The sequence below is a fragment of the Triturus cristatus genome, chromosome 9, assembly GCF_964204655.1.
Source record: "Triturus cristatus chromosome 9, aTriCri1.1, whole genome shotgun sequence".
Classification (NCBI taxonomy): Eukaryota; Metazoa; Chordata; class Amphibia; order Caudata; family Salamandridae; genus Triturus; species Triturus cristatus.
Window position 1 is genome coordinate 456,301,939 of NC_140592.1, and position 13,122 is coordinate 456,315,060.

The 13,122-nt window shown below is 46.5% G+C and overlaps 1 protein-coding gene across 2 annotated transcripts in view; it reads right to left on the reverse strand.

Moving 5' to 3' along the window:
• The window catches only part of PRX (periaxin), a 293,671-nt gene extending 281,365 nt beyond the window's left edge, over positions 1-12,306 (reverse strand). Inside the window, exon 1 of one of the 2 annotated variants that reach the window (XM_085625368.1) lies at positions 11,971-12,306. The gene's annotated coding sequence lies outside the window, so the exon portion shown is untranslated. The remainder of the gene's footprint in view (positions 1-11,970) is intronic. The other variant, XM_085625369.1, reaches the window with a different exon arrangement.
• Between the last annotated feature and the right edge of the window lie 816 nt (positions 12,307-13,122).

Genomic DNA, 13,122 nt, shown 5'->3' on the forward strand with positions numbered 1-13,122 from the left:
CTCCAGGGGGTGCAACAGTAGGGTAAGTGTTGGATAGTATAGGGGTAAAAATTACTATTCTAACTCCAGGGGGTGCAACAGTAGGGTAAGTGTTGGATAGTATAGGGGTACAAATTACTATTCTAACTCCAGGGGGTGCAACAGTAGGGTAAGTGTTGGATAGTGTAGTGTAATATTATGCGTTGTAATGGTATGCGTTGTAAAGGTAGTATGCGATGTAATGGAATGCGTTGTAAAGGTAGTTTTTAAAAATGCGTTGTAGTGTCATGCTATGTAATGGAATGCGTTGTAATGGATGTTGCGTTGTAAAAAATGCGTTGTAAGTGTAGTGCGTTGTAAAAGTTGCGTTGTAAATGTTGTTCCCCGCAGGAACGGACCGCCATGCCAGTGGCCTGCTCCTGCACCGCCATACCTGTGTTCGGGCCACACACAACAGATTACGAATTTCCTTGTGTGTGGCAGGCTGTTTTTGGCATTCCAATAGCGGTGCCGCTGAAAATGGGCACCGCAATGGGAACGCCAAAAACAGTACCTGCATGGCATGGACTATAAAGTTCATGCCATGCAGGAACTGGTGTGTATGCACACGGGGGGACACATGTTCTACCCCCCTGCATTCATCCCCATGCAAATGGACAACAGGGGCCCTTTGTTTCAGGACTGCCAGCCTTTTCATGGAGGAAAGACCTCCATGACACCGCTGGCGGCCCTGAAACTCGTAATATGCTTGGTGGTGCCCCAGAGGCACCACCAGCATATAACTCAAGCCCTGACCGCCGCACCATCGTCACGGAACAGTGATTCCCTGGTGGCTGCAGCATTGCAATGGTGGTGCGACTGTCCGACTTATAATGGGGTGGTGGGACTGCCACAGCCGCGTCACCGGGAGTCTGTGGCCGCCAGAGTCATAATCAGGCCCTTAATCTCGTTTTTGTGTATCTCACACCAGCTTTTTTTAAAAACACTTTACGAATGGCCTGCTAGCCCCCAGCACTTGCAAACATGGGCAATCAGAGCAAGAATGACAGACATGTCCCAAAAACCACTGGCAATGCTGGTGCAGAACAAACTTTTAAGAAGAATGAGGAAGGAGCACAAATCTACCAGTTCTAATGTCCATTTTCAATCCAGTGCTTAATTTGTGGCAGTTATTCCAGGTGGTGGGCACCGGTGGCTGCAGGCGGTGGCACCGGCAATCGTTTTTTAGGACATGGGTTTATTTTTCCTCATCAGATCAAAAGAGAGCAAGGAAGAAAAGAGGAGTAAGGGAAAGATAAGAAAACAATGAAAAAGAGAGAAAGGATGAATGAAAAAGAATCTGCAAGAGTGAGCTAAAGTGACAGGTGAGTGGTGGACGAATTAGGTGGCACCAAGACTGGACAGCCTTGGTTTTTGGCCGTCCTGGCACTGAACAGTGCCGGCGGTGGGCGCCTAAGAAAATATTTGGAACTCTGCCCTTCTGTTTTTCATAATTTAAGCACTGTATCGCTCCCTGAGAGGAACAGTTAGGGATAATATCACAAGACAGTTCTACTCATATGCATTTTCACATTTAACTTGGAACCAGAGTATAAAATGTGACCCACGCCTGCTCCCTGGGGCGTCTCTATGAAGCACCCTGCGACTGCACACACAATGGGAAAAGATCCCTTCTAGCAGATTCGTTTCTGTGGAGGGCAAAGCACACGTGAGATCTGCTGCACTGGGAACAGGTCGCAGACTTTCTAGAAATACTAGCGGAACCACCCTAAAGAATGCGCTTCACTATAAATAAAAAAGATACCCGGCATTCTGAGGTAAAAGTAGGCCTGGGCGAAAATTTCGTTCCGTACGCGGAAATTGCGATAATTTGCCATTTTCACGTTCCGCGGAGAGCGCGAAAATGTCAAAAATTCCGGTTTCCGCAGCTTGGCGATAATTTGTTTCTTGCTCGCGCTGTAAAATAATACATTCTCGCGCGCGCGCGATCGCCTTACCTGAATCCCTGCGTTCGCCAACAAGTTTTCTTGATCTGGTCGCGTTCTCCATGAGATGTTGTATTGTTTTTAGCCATTTGCGCTGTCGCGCGACAGTTCGCGCCCGCAGTGACGTCATGCGTCGCGCGATCACGTCTTTCTTCTCGCGATCATGCACCGCGAGACAACTCAAAACAAGATGGCCGCGCCCGCAAGCAACCACATGGGTAAGTTGGCGACCCGCAACCATGCAGAAAATCTCGCGAAAATGCCTGAAAAAAACTTCCGCATCTTCACGATATTTCCGCTTGTTTGCGATAATTTTAAACATTTTCGCGATAATTTGCGAAAGTTAATTTCGCAAATTCCGCCCACCTTTAGGTAAAAGCAGGGCTTTAAGTGTGCCGGGTCCTGCCTGTGTTCTAAAAGGCAGCTGCCGAGACGGGTCTCTATTGGGCTCTCCATTTTTGCCCTCACCCTCAGGATGAAAAAAAAAATCTTAACTCTGCAGAACTGCCACCCTTCCCGCATCTGGTGAAACTCGTTCTAGTTCTTTCACAGTCTCATCATTTCAGAAGTAAATATACAATGAAACCATAGTTGTTGCTTAATTATCGTATGCAATTAACAACCATTGGCAACACCAATAGTTCTGGCTTCTTGTAGGTGGAATTTTACTTGTTGTATCATATATCTGGATGCAATGACAGAATCAGCAAAATACCAGAGGGGGGGCACACTATATCTGTTCAGATTTTTAGCTTAGGTGGTCTTTAACCCACGCACTTAATTACATCGAACACCCCCTTTGGAGAGCCCCCCCCCCAGTTTTTTCATCCCACTTAAAACCATGGGTAATAGGGTGAGCAGGTGTCCCGGATTTGCCGGAACAGTCCCGGTTTTTCCCCAGCTGTCCGGGAAGATTTCGAGAAATTTCGCTCTTGTCCCAGTTTTTAGAGAGGGTCGACTGAAAACGGTGGGAGGAGCCTTTTTATGTTTTCCAAAGCAGGGGTAGTGAGCAGCTGTTAAAAGAAAGCAATGTAATTAACAGGCATGCTTCTGGTTTTAAACATTGCATTTTATTTATGTTCTTACTGCCTCTTCTGTAATTCTCTGCTGATGCTGAGGAGAGCTGTCATTCTGCGCGCTCGGTTGAAGTAAAATTGTAGTCCTTCTTCTATGTTTGTGAAATGTCCCGGTTTTTGGTTTTACAATTCTGGTCACAGTCACACTATGAAGTAAGGACATATATTTTTGCAGCACCTTGAAGTACATAGATGTTCTATCGCTAGAACGGAAGACCAAGCAAGAATTCACTCCTCAGTTTTAGAGAAAAGCAGGATCTACTACAAATGTGCGAAAGATGAAAGGTACATCGATACACCAGTTTTGGTCTTATGCGGAGGTGAATTCATCATTCATACAGGTTATATTCAACAACTAAAACATACATATTTTTTCGGCAAGCAGACACAAAGAGTTTCAAGGAAGAAAGTGGACCGTTTTTTGTTACACCCAACCAGGGTCGGGCTGGTAACCCAAAGCAGCCCTGACAGTTGTGTCAGACCAGTCTCCCCTGGGGTGTGGAGGTTTAGGGGGTTGTGATGCAAAGGGGTAACAACACTGCTGCTTTTGTTACTGGGGGCCAATATTGCAGCACTGCTGCAAAACAGGCCCCCAGTAACTAAACTGAAAACCAGCCCCCACTGCTGCAAAATCGCCCCCGCCCTTCCAGCCTCCCGGGGAAATGCCCGATGCCCGCTACGGCCAGTGCGGCCCTGCGCCCAGCTCTAAACAGGCAGATCTGAACTCTAAATAAAATACCAAGAGATTAAGAGTCTTTTTATGGGGGTGTTAGCACTTCATGATTACCCTGAGGTATGATCTTTAGCTGGTGTGGTATTACTTTTTTAGGTCTAGCCTAAAGACAGCTTTAGGTGTCTTGCAGCCTCATGTAATAAAAACACCTACACATATACATACATAGAGGGTCTTTGCATCAGCCCTTTTCATCCACTGGATTATTCTTTCATCACAGGGAAAGTAAAGCGCCTACAAAAACGCATGACTGGTTTAACAAGATTTCAAAAGAGTGGTCATGAATTAGGTCATTTTTACCTCTCGCAATACAGAGACTACTTTCGCAGGATGCACACCACAGATTTCAGGCTCTTTTCCACCTCATAGCTTTTCACGTTTTCATCCTAATTAGGTTTTAAGACTCTTTGCTAGTTGTTTACAATAGACCTTTTGGTGCTGCATAGCAATGTGCCTTGAGTACTGCAATTGCAAAAGGCATCAAATATGTCATAGATGTAGATAAAGCAACTTTAACGCATGTACAAAATCGTAGGTCCCATGGGCAGATTCTGGCTCCCCTATAGGTTTCTTTAAGCTAAGCGCAAGAAACTTAAAGCCGCAGGAATCTCTACCAAGTACCATCCCAGGAGTATGCGGTGGGACCTTGCATCAAGAGCATTTTTCCTATTCGAGAATTTCACATTAGTGACCACAACATGAGAGATCGTAGACGCCATCTTGTTATTGTCAGTCAGCACTTCTGTGCTTTTTTTTTATTTACTGAGGTTCCAGCTTCTACAATCAGTGTGTGAAGGCAGCATCTGGCTTCCTCTGCACAGCTGGCCCATCCCACCGCAAACTCATCTGTTACTGAAGGTGGCAACACACAGACGGTTGTGGAGAACTTCCCCAATACAGTCCATAGTTGTGGGAAAAAAAACCAGAAGCGGCGAGGCCCAAATAATTTCTTAGTAGCCGACCGTAGGTCAGTGCTTAATTTGCAAAATTATAAGTGCCAGGACCTTGAGGAGGATGCCACTGTAGCTTGCACCACACATTACCACGTCATCGCTGCCAATGACGGTACCAAAACAACTATCAACCATCTCTCTCACCTGCAGGTGCGACAGTTCAGATTATTCAAGGTCCCCAAAGCTAAAGGCATGTCTGGGGAGGCAGGTATTAGTATTTTTAATGTATATTGCATTCCTAAACAACTGTTATTCTGCCCCTCTCTAAATTAGATGAGCAGCGCCACCATGTGACAGAGTGTCATAAATGTGGTGATGACAATTAAGTGCAGGTGCCGAGCACGCGAAACCAATTTAGTGCGGGGGGCGAACACTGGAAACCACTGTCTCAAATTAAGCACTGCCGTTGGTTCTCCCGAATGCAGTCATGTAGCCAATGTGCCATGGGCCCTAGCTCAGGGAAGGAAACTTGCACACTGGCTGCTGTTTAAATTATAAAATACACTAATAATCAGAGTTCAGCGTGCCGTTCAAGCCTCTGCCCCCGGTGCCACTTTATCGGCTGCCCCAATGTATAGCTGCAATATTACCAAGTTCCGGTAGTTTTGATTCTACCTCATGCCTCTTTCTTCCACTCCCCTACAATTTCGGACTTTTTATCCTGTTCTTTTCCATCCCTACTTTCAAACTTTGTCTTTCTCCCATTTCTGCTTTTTTTATCTCTTGCTCTGCGCCACAGTCTACTGACGAAAAATAGGTCATGCTCTCCAAAAATGAGTCCCCCTGCCCACCACCAGCAAGTACCTGCACAAGTTAAGCATTTCTAGTCTGGTGTTGTACCACACCAACAAAATATAATTTCCATGATACCAACTACCAACATAAAGATGTATTATTATTAACTCTATATCAACTTATCTTTATGATATGATTGTAGTCTTTGCAATATGTTTGTGGTTGAGATCAAGAATAGCAAATTTTGGCAGGTGGACATTAAAATCACGCTATTCTGATAAAAATTCACTACTTCCGCTCTTTCATCAAAAAGACAAACAGTGCCACAGAAGTTAACCAATGCTTTACTACTTTCTACCCCCTGCACAACTTCAGGAAGGAGGCGGCCCTGTGGCTGTGCAGGTTCACTGAGTTCCAGCAAAAAGCTCGGCGTAAAAGAAGAACCTGGAAGCGGCTTCACTTTAAACAGTGTTAGTCTAACGCACACCCCTCAAAGAAGGTCAGCAATCACAGACATATTTCGCCCACTTTTGGACTCACCAGCAGGACACGGATCATATGCCGCAGCCTAGAGTGAACCTGAAGGAATCGCTAAACACAATTAGTCAACCTTGACAGAATGAGTATTGTTTATTGATATTTTGAAACATTGTTTCATAATCAAAATAGTATAGATCAATTAAAAACATCTTAAAACAAAAATAAAACAGGCATAAAAACAACGATTAATAACGCTAAGGGCCTCATTACGATTTCGGTTGGATAGGCTCTGAATGGCATTTGGATTTTCCTAAGCCGTGTCGGAACCCATGTTTCCGACCGACTCGGAAACATTTCCGACCAACTGATTACGATGGAAGGTAACCGTTCGGCAGGGCCGGCTTTAGGGCGGTGCGACCGGTGCTGGCTTCCTGGGGGCGCCGTGTTTGAAAGTTTATTAAGCTTTTGAAGCACCTGCTGCAGCGTTTCTTTCCGCCAGCAATTACCAGGCCTCACATACATGTCAAGAAAACTCCTGTGATTAATTATCTTCCTGGAGAGAGATCAGCATTTTGTAAAGTTGAGGTTTTGACTTTTAGGTGAAGTTAGTGCAGATGGTTAATATGCCTGCTGCAAAGACCGTGTACCAAGTAGATTACAGAGTGTGTATGATGTAAACAGATCAGCAGGTTACTGCTTTCAAAAGAGGCATCCTTTTGTTACTTGCAATTTATAACTTACAGTCCTAATATAGAATAGTGAACTATTAACTTTCATCCCAGAACTGCATACACACTGCAAAGTATACATTATTAGAACATTGATTAATGTTGCAAAAAGGGTTAATTTGGCTATTATTAAAGAAAACTCCCAACTATGCTGTTTCTTTTTCGACTCTGCGTTTGTGCTTCGCCACACAAAGCACTCTTAAACTATACTGCCTACCAGTATGGATGATATGTGACTCCTACCCGTTCAGTCCTTTAGCTTATGTAACATTTCCTATACACTGATTTACACACGTTTGATTGATTGTCTCGGTGTAATGTGAGTGCTCGGACACCGTACACTAGTATGAGTGGTGCTATATAACTAATTCAATGCATCTGATAGAGTGTTGTTATGGTGACTTGGTCACTGTTAACCCCTTCCCTGCTCATGACGGAACCACTACGTCATGAGCCACGGGTGCCGTGTGCTCATGACGGAGTGGTTCCGTCATGCTGCGGCCGTTGGCGGCCGCTCCGCCCACGCGGCGCTAATTCCCCGCCTGTGCGGGCGATTAGCGCCATGGGCGGAGTCATGACGGAACCACTCCGTCATGAGCACAGCTCAACCGTGACTCATGACGGAGTGGTTCCGTCATGAGCACGGCGCCACCGTAGTGCCCCCAAACCGCCCCCCAGCGCTGTGGCGGAATTCCTGCCGCAGCCAAGGGGTTAAAGGGTGCTAGTGAGAGAATCTGTGGTGAAGGTGGTCATTGGGGGGGCGCCAACAAACATTGTCGCACAAGGCGCCACCAGCACTAAAGCCGGCCCTGCCGTACGGTCTTTCCGACTCGGTTCGGACTGTCATTCGGAGACTCCGAGTCGGTGAGAGACAAATCATACAGGTCTATGGACCGCGTTTCCGCCCAACGTATTACGATATTGGATTCCGACAGCCATTCCGAATCAGTCTGTCCGACATGAAACGGCTGCCGGAAACTGACTTTGGTGGCCCGTAGCTGGCGCCGCTTCACCCGGAGGCCTCCGATTGGGGCCCGTGGGGATTCCCATGGGACCCCTCTTTACAACCATGCACAGTGTGGCAGGCACCATGGGGTGCCCACCACAGGGTGAAAGGTTTTCTACAACCACCCCTTTTTTCAATGGGAGCCTGTGTTGTCAGTCGGAACACAGGCTCCCAATGAAGTCAATGGGAGTCCGACCGAACGTCGTTCGGAAACATCGTAATCGGTCGATCGTACTCCCCGAACCCGAGTAGGTCAGAACCTCCTTCCGACGAGGAGTCGGTCGGAATGCTTTATGACCGACATCGTAATGAGGCCCTAAATATCCATCCATCAAGGGGGTGTAGAATCACAAGAGGGCATTCACAACCTGACTTTGTGTGGCTTTTAACAATTTACTTCTAATTATCCAAGCTGCAGACAAGAATTTAGAGACGGCCACCACCACGATCGAGGTCGTGTCACTTTTGCATATTCTATATGCCTCTCCTCTCGACAATAAACAGAGGGATCTACACATGGGGCATTCCATTTGGACCTCGGTTTTGCATAGAGGGGGCAAAAATACAACACATGTTCATCACTTTTGCAGGGAGTTTGGCAGCACAGACAACACTCAGATTCTTAGCTCAGATTCCTGTTTTGGATGAGTAAATTCTTTGAGTTTTAGCCAGAGCTGGTGGACTTATGAGGAAACAGAGGGCAAAACATGCGTCAGAGGTGGGCAAATTATCCATCCAGCAAAGCCAAATTATACAGCCTTACGCAACATATTCTGTGGGCTGTTATGGCACTAATTTGACATTTTAAGACACGGGGTCCAAATGTTTCATATTGCTACAGAAAATCCAAACAGTTCACGAAAAAGAAAGCTATACACATTGTGCAGATCTTACTCAAAGTAATATTTACCAACAAATAATAAAACTCACTTAGATCCTTCCATTTACACAGTCCTTTCTACCTCTCAGAATAATATAGTTTGTATGAAACTTACAATGGTGCGTTCAATAGAAAATATGTCACATATTGGAATAAAAGGTGTGCCTCTTTTATTCCCCAGTGCCTAGTTATGTTTTAAAACGAGTCCTGTGTTTTGGGTTTACCCTGGGCTCACCCTCTAGGGTCTTTGGAAGCGTAATTTCATTAAAAAACAGTCTTGCTGCACCGGACTGTACATTACACATGTATGTGTCTCACAAGTAGGAACTGTGTAGTAGAGAAGTCACATATGTGGGTTTATTCTAAAGTCTGAGGGCTCCTTTTACATACTCACTGCTTTCAGAACAGTGTCTGTGGTGTAATGAAAAAGCATTTTCGTCAAAACAAGGAATCATTCTTTCCACCAAATTTGAATTCCATTAAACATGTAATGATTTTTCCCCACTAAACCCTTTCCCTAGGTCCATCATTTGGGGCATTAGTATTACCTGGGCTAAATTGTCACCTCTTTAGGACCTGCCTATGACCCCATTACAAGGACCAACCCCATAAGTGACCTGATAACGTTTACATAGCATGTAACCACTTCTTTGCACCCAGCATGTCGTATTTTTGTAACTTTTGATTTATTTCAACAAAAAATAAAGTTTGCTTTTGTTGAAAGCTGCAAATTAATCAGCAGGCCGGATGAATGAATCACACAGCAAAGGGCGAAAATAATGTGGTTAGAGCACATTTTTTGATAGTATTACTTGATTATTTTCTCAGTTTTATGTGTTAACACTGAGCAAAGGTTTTGCCTCATTTTCACAGGGCCTTCTGCTGCGTGCAACACGTGTTATGCATTTTTGGTAACTTTTGAGCCGCTTGAGTTAGGAACAACTTTTTTGTTAAAATCTGTTGATGGTGGAATTTATGAGAAATGTAGCAAATCCATAATTAAGCAGAAAACGCTGAGGTTGCAGAATCGCATAATTGCCGTGACCCCGTCATTGGTTTTACCATCAACTTCCGAAGGGCTTCTACGCAGTATCCTACTTCCTAGCTACGTTTTCGGCCAAATAACATATATTGGATTTATGTTACGCAGTTTTATAGAGCACTAAAACGTCAATAGATGTGTGGTGTAGACAGCCAATGAGAATTGACTAGAAAAGCCACGTTTTTTAACATTTTGCGACAGAGCAAGTCAGCATCCCCCAAAGCGGGTGGACAGGAATGTCATTCGCCCATCATTGGCTGTTACAGAGATGTCCCTGTAACCTACAGGTCATGACAGGTCATGACAACTGCAGTGCTGACTCTGCCTTTCATTCGTCCAAGGAAGATAATGTGTCAGATACCAACGCCCCTTGTTCACAGTACTGCAAAGCTGTGAGCATGTGATACAAAGTACCATGAGAAAATGTATTGTTAGTTTTATTATTATTTCAACAAGAACTTAATGAGAACATAACACAATTCAGACTCTCTCTGAGCTAAACATTTTAAGGACACTAAACTTGCTTTTTAAAAACTATCTAAGGGGAAAAGCCCAGTGATGGACTTGAGAACTGACTTCTAGGCTCATCCAGAGGAGAGATTAATGGCCAAGAACAGCTCCGTGGGTGAGGAGGGCCCGCCACAGATATTTAGAGCAGCAGCTGCAGTGCCTTGAAGGTGGGTGAACGTTAGGCAGCACTGTGGCTCTCACACGCACTAATAACAATAAAGTGCTGTTTTAATATTGCTTTCTCAAACTACATTCAATAACAGGCGTCACGCGAAGATCAGGATCAAGGCGCATTAACCTTCTGCGCTAGCTTGCTGCGGTTGGAACATGGGGTCTGTAGATTACACACACAGCTCTGCAGCAGGCGCATTGACTATCTCAGCTATCGTGGAGGAATTCAAGCAAAGAGCCTGTAAGTCATCCACAAATGCCTGTAGAAGGCGCGTCAAATTTCCGGGCTAGTACGCTGGGGTTTGAACCCGTGACAGGCAAGCTGCACGTGAATCTGTGCAGGAGGCGCATTCACCCACTGAGCTAGCGTCCACTGTGGCCAGTCCAGCTCTGTACCGCGCGCGGGATGGGACTGGACAGCTGCAGGTGGGGGGTGCTCGGTCTGTGCGGTGTCGAACATTATCCTAGCGTGCCCTGGCCTAGGAATGGAGTCCATGTCTGTCATCGCGTGCGCACAACTTAACATGTTCTAAAAGCGCTGACCCCGGGGGCGATGGGTGCACAGGGCATGTTTACAAGGGCATTTCACGAGCTATTCTGTCGGACCGATATCGCAGGCTCAGCATCGGCTAACAGCTACAACAAGCGCCTAGATGCCAAACTTTCACAGTGTGCTCTCTACTGAATGTATCAACGGTCCCCTGCCCGACCAACCCCCGTTAGATCATGCACACCCGACCTTCAGCAAAATGCTTCCCTCCAACCGGTTCTTTTTCCTGTCTTCCCGAAGCTCTATAGGCGCCCTACGTCAGACGTAAGTTGCTTGCACAGTTCTGTGTTTTTTCTATCAATTGTAGGACTGGTAGTTCTCCGTGCACAAGGGGTAAACAATACCAAAGTCTCGGGATGCAAATTTTCATCTCTCCTACTTTTCAGAAAACGCCTAAATGCCTAACTTTTGTCACTTTAACTCACCTCCTTTCCTTTATACTAACCCTTCTTTCAGCAATAGCGCCTAGAGACCTTCGAGTGGTTTGTCGTGCTTTGCAATTTACCAAAATAACATAACAATGGCTTATGACGCACAATACTGGCTGAGCTTTGAGGAGCTAGGGCTTATAGGCGGTTCAATTGACAATTCTGTGCCACATACGAGTGCCTAATCATGTTCGAGTGCCTAATCAACATGTCAGACTATTGATGTAGGAGCCCGGGGTGATATATGTGACCGCACTGTGTGCTCATGGACGAATACCCCAATCTCCCCGAGCATGAAATGTCAACTGTCAACACAGGTAGTGCTAAAACGCGTGGTTAGGCGCTATATACATAGATGAACATTTAAGCAAAGGCGCACTTGACCGCATTGTGTGCTCTTGGACGAATCACCTAATCTGCCTGAATGAACTGAACATCAGTTCTCAACTGTCAAAAAAAGGGGTGCTGGGAAACGGGCAAGTGAGGCACATATAACTTATGCAAAGTAGCTCACTCTCTTAAAGTTCCAAGCGAGACGGGGTTCTCTTATCTGTGCGCCTCCCGTATGCGGGTACCAATCTCTACGCAACCGGCCCCGCCCCCTACCTATACGAATGACTCTTCATCTGACAGACAGAACTTACTAAGTTATCCAACAAACCTAAACTTTGCAGCAAACTTCAGTGAAGATAGGTTCGTGAAATCCCCTCTTACCGAAATCCCAGCAGCGGCAACGCCTCGCTCCTCCTCCCAGAGACCTCCGGGCGCAGGGTGGGGTGAAAGATGGTCACGTCTCCCCCGGATCGGAGCGCCTCGGTGGTCCGTGCAGGCCGTCTGGATCTGCCAAGCCCATCTGCGCCGCTCCAAGCAAACACTCGGTGGGGAAAGGAAGAGGGAGGGCCGGCGCGCTCCAGCAGGCACTGGGAGGGATCTACGGGCCCATTGGCCCTCCCGCCGGTGGGGGCTTCGGTTACCATGAAACGCAAGCTCTCTGTGGCACTGCGCGGCTACGGAGTGTCAGGACGAGACTGGCTGTGGCATGACTGCCGCAGACCGTCCAACTCCCAGCTGCCTTTTGTTCATCTCAGTTTCACTTCCACAGCCCCTATCATTTTATCTATAATCATTTATTGGATAATAAGGGGCAGAGATGTACTCAGTCATTAAGCGCATTCACTTCTCCCCACCAACCCCATTTCCAACATTCTATGCTCTCAAAGCGCGCTAAGTATTCGACGAGCAATGTGGGAGGCATTACATCAAACTCAAAAATAAATAAAACACATTATACATGGTCCTCTTACAGTGGTAAGGCAGCTGCAGTCAGTGGCGGCTCCTCCACTATAGCGGAGGGGCATCGCCCCACTGCTTTTAAACAGTGGCAATTACAAACATAACATGATAATAACTTAGAGTTATTATCATTTTATGCTCCTTCCTGCTGCCAAGCGGGTGGGTGGGGCAGCTCTGCTCACGGTGCAGGCCGGGGGAGGAGTGGTTTGCCCACTCCTAAGTGCGCAATGACTGGTCGGCCTTCTCGGGCGCCTAAACCAGTCATCCGCACTTTCCCCGTTCTCCATGCAGGCTGCATTACAGCCTGCATGGAGAACATGCCCACCCCTCCAGCCCCGGGCTGAGCACCGTGTCGCAGTGCTCAGACCAATAACAATGCTGCATTGAAGCGTTGTGATTGGCTTAGGAGAGGGATTGCCTGCTTCCTGTTCCTGGAGTTGGAGACAGGAGAGCAAGAGCAGAGACGCGGGACCGGCCCCAAGGTAAGTTTATATATAAATATTTTAATTACCCCTGCACGACACCTATGATCCCTGCGAGACCCGCAACCCACACGAGACCCGCAATCCCCCG